This window comes from Mastomys coucha, unplaced genomic scaffold (genome assembly GCF_008632895.1).
Source record: "Mastomys coucha isolate ucsf_1 unplaced genomic scaffold, UCSF_Mcou_1 pScaffold8, whole genome shotgun sequence".
NCBI lineage: Eukaryota > Metazoa > Chordata > Mammalia > Rodentia > Muridae > Mastomys > Mastomys coucha.
In genome coordinates this window covers 56,517,142-56,529,153 of record NW_022196914.1, presented here as the reverse complement: position 1 = coordinate 56,529,153, position 12,012 = coordinate 56,517,142, and the positions used below count along the sequence as shown (strand labels likewise).

Here is a 12,012-nt window from a genome sequence, read left to right as displayed (position 1 = left end):
TTTTTTTTTTTTTTCTTTTTCTTTTTTTCTTCACCCTCATTTGTGACATAGGCTCACCTACTTAACCCAAACTGCTTTGGAAATCAGCATGACACTCAAGCTGTCCCCAGAAGGAGATCCTCCTACCTCATCTTCCTAAACTCTGAGATTACAGAGCTCAGCCATGGTGCCTAGCTTGCCCAGCGCAAACCTTGCTTGCTCTCAGAGCTTTTCAGATCTGCACCCCCTCCCACACAATGTCAAGACACTTCTCTTTTGGACCTTCCTAGAAACAGCAAATACTGCTTCCTCACAGTTGGACTTACAGCCCTCTAAAACTGCATTTGAACTTCTGCCCACCTCCAGCCACTGAACGGCACCCAAAACCTGTCCTTTTCTTCTCCAGTCTTCTTCCATCTGTGTCTATATCAAAGTGTACCTCTTTTTTTTTTTACTTAGGCTAGTTGTCAAAGCAGGCATTCAAACACTCAGAAATCTGCACAAGTTCTGAAGTACCCCAAACATCACAAATTACCAGATTAAACAAAGACACTCCCTCCTTATTGGTAAATCTTGCCCACTAATACATAAACTGTTCACGAACCTCCACACTCATCGCTGCTGCTGGAGTGAAATATATTCTTTGTGGCTCATGTGCTCATGTGGTGTGTGTGTGTGTGTGTGTGTGTGTGTGTGTGTGTGTACAATGTGTGATGTATTGTGCATTATGTGTCAAATACATTGTATTTGTTGTACATGTGGTGTGCATGGTATATTTATTATGCAATGAGTGTGGTGTGTACATGTATTTTAGTGCTGAGTGTGAATATGTGTGTGAGTATGCATGTGTGTATAAGTATGCATGGTGTATAAGTGTGGAGCATACGAAATTTGGATTTAACATCTGTGTAGTATGAGTGTCAATACTCAATGTGTCCTGTTTTTATAATGCATGTGCAGAGTATATGCAGAATGGTGGTCTATGCTATGCATAGTATGTATGGTTATATACTGTGTATGTATTATGTGTGTGTTGCTAAATGTGTGCAGAGTGTGTGTGTGACATACACTGTGAGTGAAGTGTGTGTGTGTGTGTGACCGTGTGGCCTACGTGTGAAAGGCACATGCATGGCTACAGTGTGTGGTGTGTATTAGGCTTATGTATGCTGTATTGTAGAGTGTGGTATATGTATGTTGCATGCACTGTGCATACAACCTATGCAGTGTGTGTGGTGTAGGGGATATGCCTGTGAAGTGGGAGGTTGGAGGTGGAGCACTCACTGAACACTCAAAGGCCAGAAGGGTCAGAAGAGCTTGCCTGTACTTGAAGGAACCCTGAGGAGGAGCACTCCTTCATACCCTCTCCAGATGGGTCTGGAGATGCAGCCCGAATCTTCTGAGTCAGTTCTAGTGAGAATGGCCTGGTCAGAGAATCAGGAGGTTAGGAGAACTGGCCCTGACTTTGTCCTTTAGGGTTGGCCACTCCCAAGCAGTTGACCGAGTCCAGCAGGAAGCTTGATGGGAGCCGAGGGGCCTCGGAGAAAGCAAAACAAAAAACAAAAACAAGCCAGGTTTAACAAACCTGCCACCAGCTAAAATAGGGCTAAGCCCAAAGAGATAAAAATGTCTTGATATTTCACCTCAGAGTAGCCTGTACAGTATGGAGTCCTGGTCCTGCCGCCTGTAGACTTATGGGAAGGCAGGCTATGTTCTCATTATGACTCTCTTACACCGAGTCATGTACACACAAAGAAATACAAAGACCCCAGTGTAAAGTTAATGGTGTTGACAGTTGTATACATCCATGTGGCCACCGCCACAATCAGGATACGGGACATTCTCCCCTCCCCCAAACTCCCCAACCCCCATTTTTCCTCTTTTCCTCTCCTATCCCAGAGAAGCCACTGTCCTGACTTCTGCATTCAAAGCTTGCCTGTTCCAGAACTTCATTCAGATAAACTGTGGAACCTTTGACTTCTCTCATTCGATGTAATGCTTTTAAATAATATATTCATGTTGTGGTATCAGCAATTCTTTTCTGTCACTGAAATTGCATCCTGGTGTGTAGATAAGTCACCATTTATTTCTCCGTGATTCTATGAATGGGCATTCTGGTTGTTGCCAGCTTTGTTTGCAGGTTGTTTGCATCCTTTGGCTGGGAGCATCTGTTAAGGGTTTGCTCACCAAACATTCTGCCAAGGGTCCTCCAAAGGCAGTCTTTCTCCACAGACATGCTCACTTCTCTTAGATACCCAGGATGGGGACTGCCCAGTCCTAAGCCGATGTGTTTATAAACACCTGTGAGTTCTCCATGCCATGTCACCAAAGGCCATCACACGTTATGCAGGAGAGGACCACTTACCCCCTGCTTGGCTGGCATCCACTTGAATCTCCAGAGTCTTAACTGGGTTTCTCTGAGAACAGATGTCCTGAGACAATGGAAGTTCAAAAATGAGACTTACCATCTCAAATCTTACTACACGTAATCTACAAGATGTGGTGGTGTGCGCTACATCTAGTGTCTTAGGGACCAGTAGTTGAGTAGGCTCATAAGGCCTTTGGTACCTGGAGTAGGAGGAGCCCTCTGGGAGTGAAGGATGCTGGAGAAGGAGACCCAAAGCAGCTGTGTGGCTTGTGGTAGAAATAGTGCAGTCCATTCTCTGTAGCTTTTAGTTCACCTTTCTTTCATCTCATTGTGAGAGGGAGGAGACTGAAGATGAAGTGGGGGAAAGAGTGGATATTTTATTTATTTACATTTCAAATGTTATCCCCTTTCCCAGTTTCCCCTCTGCAAACTTCTTATCCCATCTCCATTCCCCCTGCTTCTACGAGGGTGCTCCCCCACTGATCCATGCAACCATTCTCACCTCCATTCTGGCATTCCCTTACAATGGAGCATTGAGCCTTCCCAGGACCAAGGGCCTCCCCTCCCATTGATGCCCAATAAGGCCATCCTCTGCTACATATGCAGCTGGAGCCATGGGTTGCTCTATGTGTACTCTTTGGTTGGTAGTTTAGTCCCTGGGAGTGTAAGACCCCAACCCTCGGTCAGTAGTGCTTACTTCAAGATGCCCCCTGGTGAGACACCAAGGAGCAGGTTGATGCAAAAGCAAGAGTTTATTTCTGGCACATTGGAGGTGCATTGGGATAGCGTTGGGGTTGTGTCTGGGTCGACCTTCAATTAGTCAGAGGAATCCTCGTAAATAATCGTAGGAGCCTAATGGAGCACAAGCTGGAAGAAAGGGAGTCTTGATAGTGGGGGAGGAACTGTAGGGATTAGGCCATCAATTCTGGCTAGCAGGACAGTCTCAGCTAGCCCTTGCAGAGAAGAGAGGTCAGTATGAGAGTTTCCTCAATTAAAATAAATGTAGAACTTCACATGGCTCAGCCATTCCATTTTTGGATAGATCACAAGGAACTGAGAGCAGAGGCCCAAAGAAAGGGTCTTTTACTATGTTCATAGCAGCATCATTCAACGTAGCCAGGGGTGAGGCACAATCCAAAGGTCTGTGCATCTACATCCTGGAGGATGAGCAGATTGCACATGTTCACATGTGGAACATAACTTGCTATACCCAGGAAGGGTGCTCTGAGATCTACTATAGCACAGATGACCCTAAGGACTGTGCTAAGGGAAGTAACTTAGGCAGGAAGGCTTGCATGGTCCCACTTATATGAAGCAAATCCATGCAGACAGGAAGTTGGAAAAAGGTTACAAGGGGCTGAGAGTAGTAAAGCACACAAACTTTCAGGTATAGGAAAAAATTCTGAGGATGGGTGTTGTGTGAATTATAAAAAATGAATCCACCCCACAAACTTTCCCGCCGGGCCAGGTGCCATCCCAGGCATCACCATGTCCTGGCAGTCTCTTGATATTTTCTCCCAGCTAGCAACATCTCACTCACATGCAACTCTTTACATGTTGAGAGTTGTCCCAGGAGTTAAGAGCACGACTCTTAAGGCTTAATTATCTAATCAGGTTTATATAATAATAAGATCACAATTACAAGATGCCAAAGCAATAATCTCAGAACCAAATAATAAAGGCAATATTCTAACCCAATTAGTCTATTTTGTAAGACCTTTGCTTGGTTGTATAACCACGTGGGGTCTGACTCGTCCTCATCGCCTGCCTCCGTGATGACCGCCTCCCTCCTCCTGCTTCTGACCTTCCTCCTCCTCCAACTTTAGCTCTACTCCATCTCTTATTCCTGTCCAGCCACAGGCCTGTCACTGCCCTAATGTGATTGGACAGAGAAAATGCTGCAGCATATGGGCAGTGGAAATGTTAGACCTGTAGTGACATTGAACTTCACACACAAAGATGGCTTAAATGGGAAACAGATCCACTCTGCAGATCCACGGTGAAAATAAAGCAAAGCAGTGAGCGAGTTCCTTGCCCAGGACCACACAGCTAGTCAGTCACCCAGGCCTATGTGATGCTACTGGAGCTGAAACCATGCACCCTCGAGTGCTGCTTCCATGATGACAGGGAGCATCATCTACCATGGCATCTTTAGGTCCTTGCTGACCATTGGAGGCTATGTATCCGGTAGTAGACTTCCCGGTGGGACGGGTATGAGTTTAGGGCCTGTCTTTGGTTGTTTTTCTTTGGTTTAAGGTGAGTTTGGAAGATTGGTAGGTAAATTTATAGCAAAGCGGGAAAGGAACCAAAGGAACATGTAACAAATCCAACATTAACAAAGTCTAACGTACAAAGAAACACGTTCATATAGGAAGAGGATGCAGCGTCTCCTACACATCTTTTCCCTTGCCTCGGTTTGAAAACAAAGCATCTTTAAGCCCCACTTGAATAATGGATAGGAATAATGGGTCACTTACAACAAGATTTCTCAGACTATTGATATCTTGGTCTGGTCATTGTTGCTCAGGGCTGAGGGTAGACACAGCATGCATTGAATGCTCCACGAATCCTTAGCCCTACTCACTGGATGCCAAAAGTCACCCTTCTTCCCCAAGGTCATGGCTAGCAAAAATGTCTCCAAACATTGCCAGATGTCTCCTGGGGGTACATTTAACAGATTTAGCAAATGCAAGATGCTTGGTTAAGTGTTAATTTCAGATAAGTAACATTTTTTAGTATAACTTTTTTAGCATAAGCATATCCCATATATTTCATGACAGATATGTATGCTGCCTTTCTCATTTAAAAAAAAAAATCAGGGGCTGGAGAGTTGTCCCAGGAGTTAAGAGCACACACTGCTCTTGCAGTGGAACTCAGCTTGGTTCCAAGGGAGTTGTGAGCTCCCTGTCAGGTTCAACTCCCCGTGACTCCAGCTGCAGGGGATCTGGTGTCTCTATGGGTACCTGCACTCAGGTGCAAAGACATAATATACAGGAAGAGAAGAGGGGAGGGAGGGAGAGAGGATGAGAGGGAGAAAGAGAAAAAGAGAGAACTTTACATTTTAATTTTTAAAAATGTAAACAATGTCCTGGATTTTATCTGCCCACCCTATCAGGATTGTTGGTATACAAAAGGACATAAGGGTACCTGGCACCCAGTGGGTATATTATTAAAATGCTAAGAGCCTTGATTCTGCTCCAGCCATGTCTCTGCTCAGGCCTCTGGTCCAATACCTTGATCAGTCAGGTGACCCGGCCTGAGGAGAAAGCAGCACACGTGTGAGGCTGAAGTGCTGGGAACTAGCCTGCCAGCCAAAGCTAGCTCCCATTGCCCCAGGCAGGGCATTGGTCTGCCTGTGCCGCTACAGTGATTTCTTGCTGTGGGCTCCCTGAGTTATTAGATCATTTCTCATAAACAGCAGTCGGTGATGCTAAATGAAAAATGGCTGCATCAATCCCAGACTAAGTCACTCTGGGTTTGATTTTTCTGGCGCCGTAGCCCTAGAGAACCATGCCTCAGGATGCACCAGGACCAATCATCTCCACAACTACTTGCAGCCAGGAACGTCAAGATTAATGGCTCACATAGTCAACCTTTCAAGAGAGCAAAGGTGAAATTCTACTCTGGGTAGATGCTGACTGTGTTGAAAGAAAAGGGAGAGAGTTGGAAAGTGGAGAAAAAGCGCTTGCATTCCTAGTGCAAGGTCGTAAATCAGGGATGGGCAAACTCAGTCTGTCTCCCCAACCATTTAATAAATTTAGGCTATTAAAGTTTCCCTTCAGGAAAGGAAGACTATTATTATGTGCTTGAGGAAGACTATTATTATGTGCTTGAGGAAGTATTAGCTATATCCATGAGAGAATAAATTCATTAATCCATTGGGAAGTCCATTTTCAACATAGATCGCACTGAGATAGGACAAGCTTAGTCCCGGCTCAAATGAGGAGGGGAGAGAAGACTAGGGAGCAGGCCTCCAGTCAGCAGCACGGCTGAGAAACCTTCCCTCCTCCCTTGGGTTCTGTCAGTAAGCTTTCATTGACCACATCCAATTTATCCAACTTCTAAAACGTTGCAAGTTTGTAGAAAGATGCTTTGAAACAAGGTTACAAAAGATGCCAAGTGCTACAGAGGCATTATGGGGGTGCCTAGCTGGGTTGTGCATTCATGTGTAAATGGATGTAGTGAGACATTTTTGTGGCTTTGTTTTAGCACTCCACAGAAAGGTTCTTACAGTTTGTTTGTTTGCTTGTTTGTTTGTTTTAAATCCCTACTAGTTTAAAAAGCTAAACTATTGCATGTTTTGCTTTTAATGAAAATTCCACTAAGCATAGTATTTATATTGCTTCCCTCCCCCCACGACTGGCATGGGCTGCCAATGACCTCTGCTGTCCATCAGGGCAGGAGAAAGTATACTAGCAGAAATATGAACTGGGTCTTGATTTCATTACAGGTATGTTGTTCCATTTTTAGCAATTGGCTGTTTGTGCTGTTGAACCAGATTTCCCATAGAAAACAACTACAATTTAAGACAACAGATGGAGGAAGGCCAGTAAGGATGTAGAAGATATAAAGAGCATCGTCAACAGACCTGACCCTGGGTACCCATGGACTCTAAGCCCAGTAGCTACAGAGCAGGCATTCTTCTTGATCACTCCCAGAACAATTTTAAAATTAAAGCACATGCTTCACTATAAAGCAAGTTGTAAATATTTTTTAAAACCTATCAAGCATGTATTCTTATCACATTGAAATTAAACTAGAAATAAATTTTTTGAGAAAAATTCATGTGTTTGAAAATGAGGACACATAATAGACAAATAAATTACTGTCAGGGCTGGAGATATAGTTGGGTAGGTATAGAGCTTGCCTTGCTAGCATGGGGAGCTGAGTTTGACCAGTGAGAATGCACATGTAAGAAGCCCAGCTCTGTTGGTACACACTTGTATCCTAGCACTGTGGAGGTGGACACAGGCAGGTCCCTGGGACTCAATGGCCAGCCTATCTGACTATCCTGTTTAACAAGTTCCAAACCAACCAGTAGAGACCCTTGTATGTCTCTCTCTCTCTCTCTCTCTCTCTCTCTCTCTCTCTCTCTCTCTCTCTCTCTCCCCCTCTATCTCTCTCTCTATCTATCTATCTCTCTCTCTCACACACACACACACACACACACACTCACAAACAAATCACTTGGAATGTTCTAGACAAACTCTAGTTTTAAGAGAAACCAATAATGAGTTCCTTATTATTTAAAGAAGCATTCATTGAGTTCCTGCTTTCATACTGAAGATAAACAGGACATAGGGTTGCCCTCAAGCAACAGACAGCACATGGCTTCTCACTGACTCTCACTGTGGCTTTCTTCTATGTGGGGCACCTGCTCAGGGCTACCCAAGTAACTGAGTATGAGAAGGAAAAAAAATTACAAAGGAAATGCCTACTTGGCTAATAGAAGACTGGCGTTTAGGGGTATTCCGGGTTAGCTGGAAGGGAGGATAAGCCTCGACATCACTCACGAGGGACCTGGCAGCTCTCCCAGCTACAAGGCCATAGACTGGCACGTGTATTGGCAGGCTTGATGGAACATGTGTAGACATGGAACGTGGCAGACAGTACACACCTGTTATCCCTGTTCTCAGGAGGCTGAGGCAGGATGGTGAGTCTGAAAGCCAGTGTGGCCCATGCCAGATCCTGTTTAAACAAAACAAAAACAAACAAACAAATACAGAAGATGGAGTGCAGTGGCAAAAAAACCTAAAGTAAAGTAAACAAACAAAAACAGTGAAGGGTTGGGAACGAGCTCATTAGAGAAAAGGCTGGAAGTGTGGGTAAGGGTCCCGGGTCCTTTAGATTGCAGTGTTTTGCTCGCATGCAGGTGCACCGCATGCATGCATGCATGGTGCCTGCAGAGACCAGAAGAGGGTATCAGATGCCCTAGAACTGGAAGTATAGGTGGCTGTGAGCTACCATACTGGGAACCAAACCCAAGTTCTGTGCAAAAGCATCCAGTGCTCTTAACCACTGAGCCATCTCTCCAGCCCCCTGTGATCTAATTTTTTATTACCCAAAGTTCTCTTGATGATCTCAAAAAGCTAGAACAAGCCAGGTAGAATCTGGGAACTCTATTAGAGAAGCAGCAGGCAAATTACTTAATGGCAGGGCCTTGGTCAGTCATAAGAAATTGGAAGGCCAAACACTGAAACTCAGAGGCTCCTTTCCAGGTCAGGTGTTGCCTTTCATCTGATGCCCAAGAGCTGATCCAAGGCTCGAGGTCTCAGAGCAATAATCATAGCATGCATAAGGAAATGTGCTTCGAGCTGGCACAGCTATGCAGATCTGAGCCAACTGTGCCCTTGTCTAGGAAGGTGGCCCAGGGAAGGTACCATGAGGGGGAGAAAGGAGCACGTTCTGGAAAATCACAGAAATAGAACTGCGTTGCTCTGTGACTGACACCATCAGGAGGGAAAAGAACCGTGGGCAGGGGGCTGCCCTCACATTTCTGGTTCAAACGTTTCTCTACACTTCAACCAATCATGAATCTCAGCATCAACTGCTTCCCACACCAGAAAGGAAGTTCTCTGGCCAAGGTTGAGAGTAATCTGTGGGCTCAGATGTAAGTACTTAGAAGCAGTTTGACAATAAATATATCTATTTAGCAAAACAACAGTAGTAGGTACCCTCCGTCCCCATCTCTGGGGTCTATATCTTCCTGGATCACGGGGTCTTGACAGGTTTACAAGACCAGGCTTGTAGTGTTTCCTGACAAGCAAGCCTCAAGGACAATTAGAAAATAGCTAGTTACCCCATGACATCCAGGCCATTATTGTACCAGTGGACACATCTCGCCTGGCAGGTCAGTCACTGTAACACTCAGAGCTCAACCCTGGGTGAACACATTGAAAACTCTTCTTCCCTAGTAGCCTGCATAGCACTCCATAGACCTACCACCATGAAAGCTGGGCAGCAGGAAGGAAGGTTTTTAGGTCAGCCCCAGTTAGACTTTTTTTTAACCTCTTTTTTATTTAATGAAAAAAAAATTTTTTTAATGTGTATATCTGAATATCACATGAATGCAGTACCTGGAGTGGCCAGAAGAGGGCACCAGATTACCTGGGGACTGGAGTTATAAATGATTGCTACCCTCTATGTGAGTGCTGAGAATTGAACCCTAGTCCTCTAGAAGAGTACCTAGTGTTCGTGTTAATTCATTTCTCCACACCTGCCTGTCCTAAAATCAACATGTGCTGTGTTGGGGATGTCTGGGGCCTCCCTGACCAGTAGTAGCTAGTGCCTTGGGAATTGTCTCATGCCCCATACTGAGATTTCATTTAACTTGGGCCAGGTGTGGTGCCACACACCTTTAATCTCAGCACCTGGGAGGCAGAAGCAGGTAGATCTCTGTGAGTTCAAGGCCAGTCAGAGATACTTAATGAGACCCTGTCTCAAAAAACAAAAAACAAAAAACAAAAACAAAAAAACACAGTAATAATAGCAATAACTCATATCTTGTGGGCATCCAGCCATGTGGGATATCTGTGTTCAAACTCCTTTTTTTATTTATTGTATTTTTAATTATCTTACAAAGAGAGTTTCCATACAGCTTTTGCATACAACCTTAGCTTTGGTGAAATTACCCCAACCTCCCTTCTTCTGTGTCCCTCTATCCTCAACTCCTCAAGAACTGGTGTCGGTCAATGACACTAGTTCTCGTTCCTATGCAGACACAGGGTTGTCACTGGTCCTTTCTCCTGGGTCCCCACAGGTCCACACTGGATTTTCAAGCTCACATTGATCAGAGTCAGGATCCCTGCCATTTCCTGAGAAAATGCCAATGTTGAATAATGGCGCCGCTGTGATCGCAGCTTCTCTCTCCTTCCTCTGGGTACCCGAGTCACTCCAAAGTCAAAGGCTTACGGCTGTGATTTGTGGGGGTTTTTGTTTTGTTTTGTTTTGTTTCCGTTTAAAGTGAGAAGCAATAAAAGGTTATGTAAAGTTTACAAATTAAAGAAATAATGTCAGAAGAGAAAAGTGCCCACGAGCAATGTCTTTGTGTAACTCTAAAACAGCTTAGTGCACTTCGAGAACACGGCTTTTCCAGATCAGATGATATGTTTTATGTGCATATAAAAATGAAATCATTGCTGTTCACCCTGTGGTGGGTTGGGGAGGGCTTCTCTTTCTCTACTTGGATGATTTCCACATTCCATCAGAAAGATCTGCCTTATGTCCGACACCCGAATAATTTTTATCGCATGGCTGGCTGTGCCACAGTTTAGCTCCCCATTTGCCCGCTAACATCATTATTTATGTATCTTCCCATCTTTACTTACTTTGCTACAAACAAGAGACGAACAGCTCTGAAGGACTGGCCAGCTGCAAGCAGTTAACCCTCAGGGTCCCAGATGGCACTGGCTGCCCAATAACCTGAGTTGCTAGCCAGAGGGTCACATTTCATGCTGATTATGTAGTTTTTATATTTTAACCCTGTGACGCATTAAGGATATAAATTTTTTATTTCTATAGCAGTAATATCAGAAACTCGCCTGACCATTTCCCCTGCCCTACATTCTCACTGCAGAAAATGAACTTTGAGCCACTTTAAGAGAATTCAGCTGGCCTGTGCCTTGTGAGAAATCCAGATGAAAACATGCAGATAGTTTATTTTTTGCTAGTCAGACTTGACGTCCTATATAATACTGAAGGGCTTGTTTGTTTGTTTGTTTTAGTACATTGGATCTCAGTACATCTAAAATCTCCCATCTTGACAAAGACAATTGTTTTGTTTGTTTGTTTGTTTGTTTTTGACAACATTGCATAACTAGTTACCAGAAAGCAGGTCCTGAAACTGGATACTAAGATACCAGGGCTTCCAGGATAAAGCCTAGGGAAAATGTAGGAGCCAGCGTCCTATGTGTGTGTCGTATGCTTTGCCTGCATTTCTTGAAGGCAGATGAGGAGTCAGTCACAGGGCCCTGCAGCAGCAGCAGGGTAAGGCTGGCAAGGGCACGGGTTACTATGCAAGATTCGTCCCTCTTTTATTTATAAGCACCACACTGATTAGAGCCAGGCTGTGACTGCCTTCTGTACCACCCTAGCTGAGGCCCTCCCTTGCATGGAATTTACATTATCTGTGGATAAATCCCACAGCGTGACATTTTAATGAGGATTTTAGCAAAATCCAAATGACAATTAGAAACATCAACTTTGCAAGAACCATTTTTTAAGACAAAATAATAATAAAGGTCACAGTGCCAAATGATGAAGTTTGGTTTCAATGAATCCATTTCACTAAGTGCAGACATGAAACACATGGCCCGTTTTCCTGGTTGGAATGGGGTTTGGCCCCACAGTCCTCTTCTTCACCCTGCTTGGAGATTGTTCTGAAGGGTTTGCAGAGAGCTTGCGTTCAGATTTAAGGTTCCTTGAGATGGCGCTCAGGGGAGCTGAGCAGTGATGACGGTCAGGGATTCAGTCTTTCGTGTCTTTCTGTCTTTAATGTACAGAATGGTGTTCTACATGGTAAGGTCAATGCACGTGTGGGTGCCTGCCATCCTCTCAGGCCTCAGGGTGTTTCTATGAATCTTCGACTCTAGTAGGCATACCATGGGAGGAGGGGTGTCCATTTCCCTTGCCAGGACTCCTCCCCCTACCACAAGACACTCCCCCCCCCC

At 44.6% G+C, this 12,012-nt stretch overlaps 1 protein-coding gene across 5 annotated transcripts in view; it reads left to right on the top strand.

Moving 5' to 3' along the window:
- The window catches only part of Sv2c (synaptic vesicle glycoprotein 2C), a 183,634-nt gene that overhangs the window by 130,350 nt on the left and 41,272 nt on the right, over window positions 1-12,012 (top strand). The gene's annotated exons all lie outside the window — the stretch shown is intronic.